This window comes from Anser brachyrhynchus, assembly GCF_964034855.1.
Source record: "Anser brachyrhynchus genome assembly, chromosome: 1".
NCBI lineage: Eukaryota > Metazoa > Chordata > Aves > Anseriformes > Anatidae > Anser > Anser brachyrhynchus.
This window is the reverse complement of record NC_137694.1, coordinates 183,214,944-183,226,762: the sequence shown is the minus strand read 5'-3', so window position 1 is coordinate 183,226,762 and position 11,819 is coordinate 183,214,944. Positions and strand designations below refer to the sequence as shown.

General features: G+C 39.4%; 1 long non-coding RNA gene across 11 annotated transcripts in view; it reads right to left on the bottom strand.

Moving 5' to 3' along the window:
- The window catches only part of LOC308189235, a 48,393-nt gene that overhangs the window by 35,846 nt on the left and 728 nt on the right, over positions 1 to 11,819 (bottom strand). For 9 of the 11 annotated variants that reach the window (XR_013946175.1, XR_013946176.1, XR_013946177.1 and 6 more), the window contains exons 2-5: positions 10,865 to 11,378; positions 7,510 to 7,584; positions 4,848 to 4,918; positions 2,005 to 2,428 (exon numbers count right to left, since the gene is read on the bottom strand). This is a non-coding gene — a long non-coding RNA (uncharacterized lncRNA). Of the gene's footprint in view, positions 1 to 1,426; positions 2,429 to 4,847; positions 4,919 to 7,509; positions 7,585 to 10,864; positions 11,379 to 11,819 lie in introns of those variants that run through there. The other 2 variants (XR_013946184.1, XR_013946185.1) reach the window with 2 other exon arrangements.

Here is an 11,819-nt window from a genome sequence, read left to right as displayed (position 1 = left end):
GTAGTTGAGCTGCCCTCCGCAGCGATGAGTGAAAAAAATGGAGGCATATGAAATATCCAGGGGATTTTTCATACCCCACTCACTATCATGTAACCTTGTTTCTTTTTCTCTTCTGAAACTAGATCTATTCTGAGGTACTTTATTAATCTAGTGTGGTGAGGGAACATAGGAGGTTGGGTTATTTTACAATCACCTCATCTCCCTCTCCTTTTCTTTCTTCTACCCAACTGAGTGCGAGTAAGAATAAATACAGCATACAGGATTAAAAGCTAGAAACAGTAAATCACTGTAAACACAATGTATGCTGATCAAGAGTTTTGATGTAAAATGAAACGTTCAACGTTTTCATTGTTATGAGAAACACCCAATGTTCTCAAATCATGATTTAGTTTCATATTGAAAAAAATCTCCATTTCATTTTATATTCAGAAATCTCAAAAGAAGCACCGTTAAGCTTTTAAACTGGAAATTTAAAATTTGCCATCCTATAAAGAAAATAATGGAATTGTGTTTTGAGCTTGCTTCAGGATGGTATAAATTATGAGTTTGAACAAGAAATTGTCTTCTGCTTAGCACCAGCCATATTTTAACACACATAACCCATTCTCCTCTGTTCTTAGTTGCTACTGTCATCTCAAATATTATATATCTACATCAGTTTATACAGATAATTCAGAACTAGTCACTAACTCTTCTTCAAAGCCTGCATAGTCCCCTCCAACAGGAAAAAAAATGCAGAGAAAAACATTTACTGGAAGTTTTAAACTAAATAGATATGTAACTTAAACTTAACATACATTCAGTGCAACGAGAAATACCAGGAGCTATGTGTTTAAGTTCTCCCTTCAGGCATATTTTTGCCATCCATTTCTCTGTTTGGTTGGTTGTTTTTGTTTTGCTTTTGCTGATCAGGCTCTCTAGTCTGCTTTTGATCTGAGTTTACGATTTCTTCTTTGGTCTTGCTCTCTCTTCAAATTCCATTCATTTCACGCTGCTCTTGTGCCAAGCAAAAAATAAGAAATCCTGCCCTCCTTAATCTTTACTCACCAATTATTGTCTGTATCTTTGCTCCATAGTGAAGAATCTCTAACTATCCTTACATACAACTCCTCTACATCTTAACACCTCAGTTACACCTCATAAATTCCATAACAATTCCAGTTCTTCTATTTTTTAAATATTAAGTCCCACATTCAAAAAAAAAAATGTATTTGAACACCAGAAGGGAAACACACCATCATAAAAAAAGGGCATGGAGTTTATAATGCCACTTGTGTTCCACAGGCAAAACACCTACATGTAGTTTTTGTTCATTAGGATATAAAAATAGGAGTCGTAGCAATGACTGTACCCATAGCTACAGGAAAAGAACTTCCTCCTCAATCCAAGCATATTTATAGTTATTTTGGGTGAATCCACTGACATACAATATGGGTAATTATTATTGATTAAGCACAATGTACTTAGTTACAATAAAATATGTAGTTCCTGCCTAAGAAGACTATAGTTAATCAGCATGCACGATCACATTGCTGTTCAAAATGCCAGATCAGTTTAGTTTAATTTAACCAAGTTCCATTGACACGAGTATAAGTGTATATTTATTAACATTTCAATGTTCAACTCAGCAAGACAATTATGTTAGTAAATCTGTTTGTAATATCTACACAAATACTGGTGGTATAAACAGTTTTTATAGATCTATAAATTTCAAGAAGTTTATGGGTGAAAATACAGAGCAAGTCAGCAACATGCTATTCTGAAAACAACGAAAACAAACAAATTAGAACTCCCTACCTAGCAGCAGTACAGAAGGACTCCAGGTTCACATGGTGAATTACACAAGAATAATGAAATCCCTAATGGATGTATTCTATGTATTTTCAAAAAAGAACTGAAGTCACACATACGTCAAACCTCTCGGTTAACCTTTTTATCATTATTAGTTTGTCAACATCAGTAAAAACTAGCTATTGAAAAATTCAATCATTTCAGTGTACTTACAGCTGAATTTTCTCATCATGTGACCAACTATCCACAAAGCCTCAGTGCCATTAAGAAGTTTTGAGGAATATATTATTTGGTACTGCCAAAAAAACATAATTAAAAGAATGCATGTAAATGATATTTATTTTCTAATTAGGAACGTTTTCATGATTATTTCATGTCTAAAGTACATTTGGGGGAAAAGCAGGACTTACATTATCCCAAAAGGCAGGTTCCAGCACAAGCAATGATACAGTGACAGAATTCACAGTAAGAAGTCACAGTAGGGTCCTGATCTTGCAACTGAACTTTCACAAACAGAACCCTGCGCTATTGCAGAATCTCCTTAATTTCAATAGGGCCCTACCCGCACATAATCAGTTACAGAGTCCACCTATGTGGGAGTGACAACAGCGAGAACAGGACCCATTCCTCCACACACCTGCAAAAATATTGGGAGAAAAAAGAATTAGTAACATGCAGCAAAGCTTCTGATAGCCTGTTTTACTACAGCATTTAGCACATAATAAAGGAGTTCCATACATCTTTAAGTTGCGTGTTATTTATAGGAATCTTTAGTTCCCTTTTTACAGAATGTTGACTTAAAATTGCTTATGGGTTTTACATGTAGTGACAGCACATCATGGGAACTTTTAATGATACACATTTGAAATATACATTTAGATGTATTTTTAATTATTATTCTGCAAAAACTAGTTATCCTAGTTCCTTTGGTCTACAATGCCAGTTGTTTTATAGTGCTTAAGCCTGCTTAAAATCTGTCCCACAACATACATTTTGGGGAGACAGCATAGGCCTGTGAGTTTATTGAGGTCTTCATGATCATGAAAATATCGGGCCACATATAGTAGCACACGAGACCAAGGTCTTTGAAAATACATGATAAATAGCGGTTACTTTTAGACTAAAAGTGAGCTTTTAAAAAATAAAAATCCTTATGAAAATCAACAATAATTATTTCATAAATTTAAGCTCTTAATGAACATTATTTAAAACAAGAAGAACAAATGTAACATTAAATATATACCACATCTTCACTGTTCACACAAAACTTAACATTTATTATCTGACCTTGCTGTTCTTATTAAACACGCATCTATGTTGATCTTTGAAAGGAAGTTACAACGCTTTTCTGTATTATAAACCATTTACAAACAGGTTAGCTATGGGTTCTATGAAATAATATTTAACTGGTGACACTATGCAAGAGTACTGGTGATAAAGGACCAAAGAACAACCACTAGATCTTAGAATCAAGCAGAAGACATTTCTTCGTTCCTTTAATATAGATACAGTTAGAGAAACAACAATACTTTTCAAAATAAATAAATAAATAAACACAAAACTAGAAACAAATGAAAGATTTGAGAATCTAACAGAGGAACCAGAAGTTCCATACAGATGGAATGCAGTCATTTTTTCTTTTCTTCCTTTTTTGTTTCTGAACGACCAGTTGTTCTCTTACTGGCTGTGATTTTGTCAAACAACAAACTTGTAAATAAACAGAAAATGGTGAAGAGTATCACTGTTTTTGTTCCCTGCCAGGCTGATGGTTTTCAACTGGGCAGGAGGACAATTGAAATGTACATTTCAGATGTTACAACACATTTCAAGGCAGTTGTCTTACAAATTAGTGAATTTGAAGTGGGTTTTTTTCCTCATTTTACTGCTTTTAAAATGTACGTTTTATACACATGACTGTTACTATGAGAAATTCAACTGTGTCTGAAGATCAGTACTCCAGCCCTGTTTAAAAAGTGTTGTATCTTAACCCTGATCTAATGTTACACAGAAGATTTAGAAGTATCAGACACCAGTCAAGTTAGTGCTGCCCACCTAAGCCTGCAAAGTGAGTGAACCAGTACCTCTGGCAGGTGTCATCCGCCAATTTCTCACTGACTGAGAAGAGGGGACAGACCGTATCTCTCATGACAATCGGTTCTCTAGGTGCCATGACCATGAAGCTTGGAAAAGTAATGAAGTCTAGTTACTTAGACAGGCCTGTACATGTCCCCAGCACGCCTGTGCAGCAGTCCCAAGCTGACACTACCCTGGTTGGTTTCCCACTCCCTTCTAAGTAGTTGCCCTAAATTCCTTCGCAAAACACCAAGTTCTCACTACCGAGAGCAACCCACATTGCGGCTGGGTTTAAGAAACACATGCCCCGACTGTCAGACTAAATAAGGAGGCTAAGTGGCAAGTTCAAGGCCAGGCTGGATGGGGCTTTGGGCAATCTGGTCTAGTGGGAGGCGTCCCTGCCCATGGCAGGGGGGCTGGAATGAGGTGATCTTTAAGGTCCCTTCCTACCCAAACCATTCTGTGATTCTACAAAGTTAACAGGTTGAACAGAACAGAAAATTTCTAAGTCCGAGCTGCAGCTTTTTCTATCCTGGGGGCACAAATTTGAGTCTTTTCTCTAATCCCATCTGCTAAGAACTGTAACTTAAACTGCAGAAACTTGACTTTGTAACCTCTATCCCTGGATCAAATGCAGCTGAAATTAAGCGCTGGATTCAAAAATTATGAGGAGAAAACAGAATCCTATATAGCTTGTTTTGTTCAGAAACTGGGCATGTAAACACTGTAGCATAATCATTGTGAAAATAACTAATGAATTTTATGTCTTTACTGTTTTCATTCAGGAGTCACACCACAAACTCTGCTATAACTGAACCCAGATTTTTACACGATGATAGTATAAATGAATCCAGAGAATGTAGAGACTGTTTCAATAAAACTGTCTTTGTTTTGCCACTGTGCACAGGACCCTAAGTATATGTCACTTCATAAAGGTGAAAATTTAACAGGAATAAAATTTTATCCATATTTTTTGAACTCACCAAGACTCCAGTGGACTGCCCTTCATGTAGACCCCTGCTTCTCTTCCAGTTCCATTCTGTATCTCCCAAGGCTTAAGAAAAGTTCAGTGATAAATAGCTCAGTAACTGAATGGTGACATTAAGTTTAAAGAATCAATGAATCTATTCAGTGTACCTTGACTTTTTTTCTTTTGTTAATATATATAGAATAAGCATAAAGGTTATTTAAAGAATCACCCTAACATCCCGATGCTACTATCTGGATTCAGATCCTAATTATCCCAATTTAGAGAATTATTTTTAATAATAAGCAGGTCCCAGTTCCCTTCCTTAAAAGTGGCATCCACTGTGCTCTTCATAGCCTTTCTATTGCTCTAGCATTGAATTTTGACTTGTGTTTCTCAGCAAAAAAGGCATAGTTGAAATCAGAGGGTTTTATTTGCTGATGGATTCCAGGAACTGATGAAAGAAGGAAAGAAACTGAAAGAGTGTAATAACCTCTCCAAAACTCCAATAAAAGGAAGAGAGACAAAGAATAATCAGTGCAGAAAAGTTAACAGAAAACTGGACATCAGAGGAAAGGTTAGAAGGAGACAATGTGAACAGGAATAGCCAGGGAAATTAAAGTAATTTAACAAAAAAGGGTGGAATACTAGAAACAAAATTATCATCTTAGCAGAGCAATGAGAATAGGATTTTCAAAACCATTTGACTTCTATTGAAGGAAGAGAATTACATAAACTCCAAATATGCTTTAAGAAAATTTTTAATAGACTTAGCTTTAACCGTTTAACTTTAAGCATATGGAGGATCTAAACTCTGCTCAGCTAAACAACTGAAGAAGTGCTTAAATTAAAAAAAAATAATATTAATAAATCATCTTGTAATCATTCACTACGGCTGTAGTATCAAGCATGCATTCAGATCTGAGCCCCAACTCCTTACCCTGCTTACATGCTGACTCACACTTTGGCGCTCGTCTGGCTCCAGCCTATTGGTTATCAGATAGGCAAACTCAAGTACAAGACGCAAGGGACTAATGTGGATTCTCTCACCAGCTACACTCATGCGAGTATCGTGACTGAAGTACGAGATTAATTGTTTCATGAAGCAGAGTGTAAATAATTAAGTGCTTAAAGTTAATTTGAGAACCAGGCCTCAAAAAGAAAACTAAAGGAAAAGTAGCTGAGAAAGAAAAAAGAAACAGACGGTTGAATCTGTATTAAAAATAAATGACCTCTGGGTTATATCTCAATGCACTCTGCCTGAAAACTACTGCTTCTTTTTGGCTGAAGTATTAAATCTTATTTTTAATACATGAGATGGTAAATAACTCTGGCAAAGGTTAAATTCGGTCAGTGGTTGATGACAGTACTAAAGTAATTCTTAACGCAGGGTGTCGTTCAGCTACAGGCACACAGGGCTCACCATCTCTTCTGCCTACTAAACACACTTGCACTTCCAAACCCACTCTGGTAAATAGCTGGGAGAGGATTAAGACCCAGTATTCCAATCTCTATGGTAACGACCATAAACGTAGGAGGAAATGTGGAAATGATAAGCCGCTACTAGGGTTCTGTCCCTTTTACTCCTTACTCTACAACACAGTTACTAAAAGAAAACAGAAACCGAGCCACTCAGTTCAACACAGTGAGCCAACAAAGTTCTGGGACATCTCTCAGCATCCTGTGAACTTCTGGTCATTGTGATCCATCTGCTAAGCTACGGATCGATCTGTGCAGCGTTACTTTAAGCTGTCATCTCGCTGACTGACCACGAAGCCAGTACCAACACTCAGCAAGGATATTCGCACATACGCTCCTGCCACTAATACTCCGTCCTTCACCTACAGCTGTAAAAAAGGGAACTCCCTGTTTTTCAGATGCATGTTTAATAAATCCATACATGTAAGAATCACAACTTAATGTAGGTAGGTAGCTAGAGTAAGATTACAGACCTGACTAAGGCAGTAAGTTGGAGATAGAATTAGTTCCTCAATAGATTCAGCCCCCTTTTCATAAAATGGTTAAATAATGTGTTGCTCTTTTTATGAGAATCGCGAGCATTACTAAAATTTTATAAATGTTTTGAAGCTCAGATTTCAAAATTTCCCAGAAATTAGGAAACTAGGGAAGCAAATGAACAACTTACATCAAGCCATCTTAAAAGAAATGAATTGAACAGCATAAAAGCAAACAAATTAGTGCTAGCTAAAGCATTACCAGATCCCTCACTCCTGCATTAATTTCAATAGCACTTCGTTTAAATGCAGGCATACGTATCTATGAAGTTTAAGCTTCAATCTTTCAAACAATTCCACATTATCTGAGTTTTACCCCACCGACTAGTGCTGCTGATAGAAACACTCATGTGGGCAGAGTTCAGCACGTGCACAGGACTAAGGCTAAAGCAAGTAATAAAGAAATTAGCTAATAAATTCAGTGTATAACTAACCATTATTTTGAAAAGTCAAGGACAGCCAAGAAGATAATAAAGCTTGAGAAAGTAACAACTGATGTACTGCGGGGAAGATGAGAAATTAAGTTATGATCCCAGCAATTACCCTACAAAAAAAATCTAACTTTAATACCAGTTAAATAACAGAATTGATGCTAGGGAGAAGAAAACAATAGGGCATCCCCTCAATAACTTCATAGTCACGATAACCACACTATTTTCTCACCATTTGATGAGTCCTCTTCAGTTCAAGGCTGAAGTTTGTGGGTGCTGCGGAGAAGATCACTTGGCAACTGCTCTGCTGCAATTAATCCATAAAGAACGGGCTTCAGTTTTCACAGGTTACAACCCAGCACTCTTCGCAACCATACAAATCCATTGAAAAATGACAATATTTAGAAGTTACAGTTAGGCCATTTTAGCAAAACTTCACCACAGAACCTAAGTTTAATAACAAATCTTTCTTAAATCCTCAGGGATGTGTTCATGATCATGAGTTAGGCCTACAGCTGTGTCAGAGTCAGTATCATCAGGTCTGAATGAAAATATGGTAAATCCAACTTTTTGGCTGTACCGTTACTCTTTATGTTATGCTGAGCATTTCAGACACTGAAAAAAAAATAGATTGAAATTTGGCTATTGAAAAATCAGGTAGTCTACAGTAAAAAAAAAATAATAGTTAAAAAAAAAAAAAAGGTTTCCTTTTTCATCTATCTATTTATAGGAAAATCAATAAAGCAGATGCATGTCCTAATCCAGCACATCCTTTTTGCAGTCCATTCTGCCAAGAGAAGTATCCCTAGATCAGGTCTGAATTGGTGAGTTCAGAATTTGTTTTCACTGCCACTGCAGCCTAACGACCATGCGATAACAAATGGTGTACACTTCGGTCCTTGCTAAATTACAACCTCCATCACTGCTCGCACACTGCAACGACTAAAGTAATGAATTCCAAATCCTGTGTTTGTCAGGGCAAATCGGAGGCCGAATGACTACAGAAGGAAGCCGAAAACTCATAAATGAAAGAGGATGTTCAACTACAGTTACTAGATTATTAAACCGAAACCTTAAACTTCAACTGCTATCAAATTTTCAGAAGAGGTCTGAAGGGAGGCCTAGATGAATCCCTAACAGGGATCTAGCAAAGAAGGCTGGATAAGCACCAAGAGCAAGGCAGGGCTTAAATTAGAGAAATAAATATAAAAAATGTTGGAATTCCCACTGGCTGCATGCACATATGCCATATCAAGACCAAAATAATCTGTAGATGTGCAATTCTTGAAAACATTGTTATAATTGCTACGTGTGGGTGTATCTTGGCGCCCTCCATTTGGTCCTGCTCACGTAGGAACTGGACCAGGGGGAATAACAGGCAAGTACCCAGGCAGACCAAAGCATCTAGCTGAAATGTTACATAGTAATGACACAACGCCAGTTTTCATTACAACAAATGCCTCTAATCCGCACGGCTGTAAAATAAATCTTAAAAACACATAGCAAGGTAATTTGTAAAGTAATGCGTGCCTGAGTCAGAAGACAGCCTCCAGCTTTCTAATCATCCCCGGCTAGCTAGGAGCTTCTGTGCCATTTTGGCAGATGCGTATCTCGCTTTGGTTTTGCCACCTCTCAGCTGGACCTAGGCAATTCGGTATACCCAAACATCAAGTCAGCTGCATACAGCAAACTCCCAAGCAGAGGAAGCCAGAGGGGATGTCATCTCAGCAGTGGAGGTTATTACAAGTCCTTCTCTTCCACTCAATACTCATTTTCTTTAGAATTTTAAATTAGAGATTCAGGGTCCCCAGATCCTCCAGGGCCTAAATCCAGGGCTCCTAAATGAATGCCTAGGCCTCTAGACTGCATCCCGTTGTCAACAGTTTCTCTCCTGACACAAGACAACTTGCACAACTAGGGGAGAAAAGCTAACATTTTTAGAGACAGAACATTCTCGGGGGCTGGTGCAAGTCTAGGGAATGAATATGCCTAGGAGCTAAGGGCCATCAGAATCCCAACCACATTTTCGCTTGAAGAACAAAGCACATTACTTTGACCTTGCCTCACTAACATAAATACACAACACGTATACGGAAAAAAAGACAGATGAAATAAACTCAAAACATTCAGCTGCACACGCTCCTTCCCCTGGCAACAAGAGAACAGATAATATGACAAATGCTGGTAACGTCACATGTTACAGTAGTGGGAGATTCTCCGAGAATATAATGACACTCTCTGAGGAGAGGCATCTCTAACAGGGGACTGGCACTACTAGAAGGTGTGCAGGTAGTGCTGTGACGAGAACTGTGTAAGAAAAGGAGTCCAGGAGAGAGGCTGCAGCTTTACCTCGTATCCGCTACCACAGCCAATCAGACTTCCACCCTTCTGATGAGCCCAAGTTATCTGGAATGGAAATCTGACCTAAAGAATTGACATCATTTTGGTGAGGCTCAAAATCCCTTTCCTCTCCCTTCTGTCCTCAGCTGTGTTCCTGCTGTGACTTTTTGGCTTCGCTAGTCACTGAGGAAACACACTGCTGATCCTCTCCCAGATGCTACAGCCAGAGAATGCAATACCCACCTCGTACTGCATGGATTATTAGACTAGAGCGACTGCCTTTCTTACTTCTCCTGATACTCAGTGAAATACTTAACCGTCCCGACCCCCAAATTATTGTAATTGCGCAGGATTTAACTCACGTCCCAGAGATACAAATGGAAGATGTAAATCGAGCCTGTTGCATTAGGTTTATGTTTTGTGCAGTCCTAAGTAATACTGAGAATAATGATTGTGTAATACAGCTATCAGCTTAAGTCTGAAACACAAGAGCATAAGAAGGAACAGAGCCACTCGGTGTGCTTACACATAACGAAATGCTTCTCAGCCTGTACAGGATTGGGGCCTGTGCGCGTTAAGTGTGGAATCTGAGAGCGAGTATTAGATATTAGGGGATGTAAAAATTTCACTTTCATTAAAAATCGGAAGGAGACCTCAGAAAAGCCATCCAAAAGGACAATAGTGTGATTCATATAAGAGAATACCCTGTCCCGTTAAACAGAATGACATAGTATCTGCTATATCTGATTTCTATATTACAGTTGGAAAAAATGGGTGAAAAATAATAGCCAGAATTACTTTAGGGCAAAACTATACATAATCTAAGTACAGAGGAGCAGTTGTAAGCAACATCATAATTTTATATTTTTCTTTATTGCTGTCATTGCTATTTCTACTACAAAATTCTAATTTCACAGGCACATAACCTTCAGAAAAAAAAAGAAAAAAAAAAGAAAAAATAAGAGACATTTGCTATCATTCTTTTCCGTCCAAAAGTACACTTTTTGAAAATTTCACTCACAATAATTTTAATAAAATAAGAGTGAAAATGTAAAAATACTGCAAACCACTTATATTTTCTCCCTTTTAAAGAAAAAGATTTTATGGATTTCGAGTTTTTCATCTGGCTAATTTTCCCTGAGAACTCGCTTAAAAAAACAGGAATTAGTTTCTTGAATGATCCTGAGCTTGAAATGCAAGGAAAATATCCGACATAAATGCATAATACTCGCTATGTGATTACTTACACGTTGTTCTGCACTGCTTTTTCACTAAGGAGTTCCAGAATTACGTGTTTTTTTTCTGACTAGCAGTTTAGTTTTCGTAGCCATGATGGTCTAAGCTCTGTGAGCCCAAAAGCTTGCTGTTCTCTCCAACTGTGTCAGTTGGTTAAAAAAAAAAAAAAAAGAGAGGGGGAGAGAGAGAGAGATTGGCTCTCCCTACGAAATTTGCTGATATTTTCGTGGATGCAGCTCTGGAAGCAGGCGGTGGGATCCCAGGGAAGCTCAGGCCTGCTGACACTCGGCTGCAAGGAGTCCAGTAGGGCTGTGCAGGACCAGGATACGTGAGGGGAAGATTTTCAGAGCCGGTGGGGAAGGCAGCAGCTCCTCAGCTTCGCTCACTTTCGAAAATCCTCCCCGAGCCGCGGCGGCAACAACAACAGCGTGCGGGTCCGGGGGGGGGGGGGGGGGGGACGGAGAGGGGGGGCTCTGCTTTTTGATTTTTTTCCACCGCTTTTCCTTTTCTCCTTTTTAAGCGAGCCTGGGAGGGAAAAAAAAAAATAAAATAAAACACAACAAAACGGCGTCAGGAGCAGCGAGGAGCCGCTCGCCCCGATGCGCTCGGGCTCGCTGCGGCCTGAGGGGAGCTGGCAGGGGGGAAGGCTCCCTCCTCAGCCCCAAGTCAAGTGCAGACGGGGGCCGAGCGCTGCCCGGGGCCGCTCTCCCCGTGAGGGGCAGGGGGGCAGAGGCGGCTGCCGAGCCAGCAGGTACCTCCCGCCGCCCCGAGCCGCCGGGGGGGGCGCGGCGACAAAATGAAAGTTTGCCGTTTTTTCCTCCCAGCGCTGCGAAACGGCCGGCGGCTGGGAGGTGGGGGGGGGGGGGGGGGGGGGGAGAACCGCCGCTCCGTCGCGATTCCCCGGTGTAAATGTGTGTTTCTGGGGCGGTTCTCCTCGGTTTTGGGGGCTCCCGACGCGGTGCGGCG